Source organism: Octodon degus, unplaced genomic scaffold (assembly GCF_000260255.1).
Source record: "Octodon degus isolate 3935 unplaced genomic scaffold, OctDeg1.0 scaffold00116, whole genome shotgun sequence".
In the NCBI taxonomy this organism is placed as follows: domain Eukaryota; kingdom Metazoa; phylum Chordata; class Mammalia; order Rodentia; family Octodontidae; genus Octodon; species Octodon degus.
Genome location: NW_004524692.1, coordinates 7,719,414 through 7,721,503, shown reverse-complemented (window position 1 = coordinate 7,721,503; position 2,090 = coordinate 7,719,414). Strand labels below are relative to the sequence as shown.

Below are 2,090 nucleotides of genomic sequence, written 5' to 3'. Positions count from 1 at the left end.
GTGTATTATTTGTTGAAACTGTACTTTCGATTTGATTTGAAACTGTCTCATTGCTATATGTTTATCAATAAAACTTTGAAAAGAAAAAAAAAGAAAACAGTATAGAGGTTCTTCAAAAAAAAGAAAAGAAAGAAAGAAAAGAAAACAGAAATGTTTTATCCAGCTATATCAGTCTTTGGTATGGTCCTGAAAGAATTAAATTCAGCATTCTACAGTAACACAGAAACATGCATGCTTATTGCAATATAATTCACAATAACTAAACTAGAGAAAGAGACCATAATCCCATCAATTGATGTATACATAATGAAAACATGGTTTATATACACAAAGGAGTATATTGAGCCATAAAGAAGAATGAAATTATGTATTTTCTGGAAAATGAGTGAAACTGGAGATCATTATGTTAATCAAAATAGATCAAAATCAGAGAATTAAATATCACATCTGATACATGGAATTTAGAAAAAAATGAGAGATTATAGGAAATTAGAAGGGATACTATTAAAGAAGAGGAAGAAAATGGAACAAGAAGGAAAAGAGAAATAAGTGAATGAATATAATCAAACTGTGTTATATGCATGCACGAATATGATTAACAGCAGCATTATTTTAATATGCACTAATAAAATGGGTGTTTAATTTTTTTTGTACTTGAACTTTTTAATTCCTGAAACCAGTCTCTCTGATGCTTTCTCTTTTTCTTATCCTGGACTTTATTGAAAGAAATGGGCCGCGGGGCACGCTGGGACTCCGGCGACGTGATGGCGGTGGTCTGCTCGTTCGCGCAGCCGGTTGGCCTTTGAGCCCAAGCGAGCGGCGGCGGGATTGCGGTGTGTCCTCCTCGCAAGGCATAAAAAATGACAACTGCAGCCAGGCCAACCTTTGAACCTGCAAGAGGTGGAAGAGGAAAAGGAGAAGGTGATTTGAGCCAACTATCAAAACAATATTCAAGTAGGGACCTTCCGTCGCATACAAAGATAAAATATAGACAGACTACTTAGGATGCCCCTGAAGAGGTTCGTAATCGTGACTTTAGGAGAGAATTGGAAGAGAGAGAGAGAGCTGCTGCGAGAGAAAAAAATAGAGATCGTCCAACCCAAGAACACACAACCTCCTCCTCGGTGTCCAAGAAGCCTCGCTTAGACCAGATTCCTGCCGCCAACCTTGATGCAGATGACCCTTTGACAGACGAGGAAGATGAAGACTTTGAAGAGGAGAGTGATGATGATGATACTGCAGCTCTTCTTGCAGAATTGGAAAAAATTAAAAAGAACAAGCTGAAGAGTAGGCCAGGAAGGAACAAGAACAAAAAGCTGAAGAAGAAAGGATTCGTATGGAAAACATTCATAGTGGAAACCCTCTCCTTAATCTCACTGGCCCATCTCAGCCTCAGGCCAACTTCAAAGTTAAAAGAAGGTGGGATGATGATGTTGTGTTTAAGAACTGTGCAAAAGGTGTAGATGATCAGAAGAAAGACAAGAGATTTGTCAATGATACACTGCGATCTGAATTTCACAAAAAGTTCATGGAGAAATATATTAAGTAGTACAGTTTTATGTGCTTAGTTCTGTACAGTGTTGAGTGAATTTGTTGTCCTGTTTTTCCCATTGTCCAAGTAGTACATAGGAGTCCCTCATTTTAAGCTGCAAACTGTCTTGTCCGTGGATGATGCATTGTGTGTGAGGGGCATGGGAATGGGTTTGACAGCTTCCCTTCTCTGAATGTTCCTAGTCACATGTTTTATTTTTAATGTTGGAAAAAATGTGCTTGCAATAAATACTTGTAATCTGAAAAAAAAAGAAAGAAATGTCACACATATGATGTAGGAATTGTCACAATGACAATTTAGAAGATGGTGACTTAGTCTCTGTATTGTTTCTAAGGTGAAAAGTATGTATAAAATAAGTAAAATTCACTATTTCTCAGAGACATCCAATTATTGATATTCATTTTTAGCAGGACTTTTTTCTTTTTTTAGAAATTTAGTGCCTACGTGACTCATCCACATGGCTGACACTGACAAAGGTTCTACAATCTGAGGTACAGGATCTCAGGATAAATCCTGAGGGGATTTCACTGACCTTATC

The 2,090-nt window shown here is 37.3% G+C and overlaps 1 pseudogene; it reads left to right on the top strand.

Moving 5' to 3' along the window:
* The first annotated feature begins 750 nt into the window (after positions 1 to 750).
* On the top strand, positions 751 to 1,578 carry LOC101567932 (annotated as a pseudogene).
* The last annotated feature ends 512 nt before the right edge of the window (positions 1,579 to 2,090 follow it).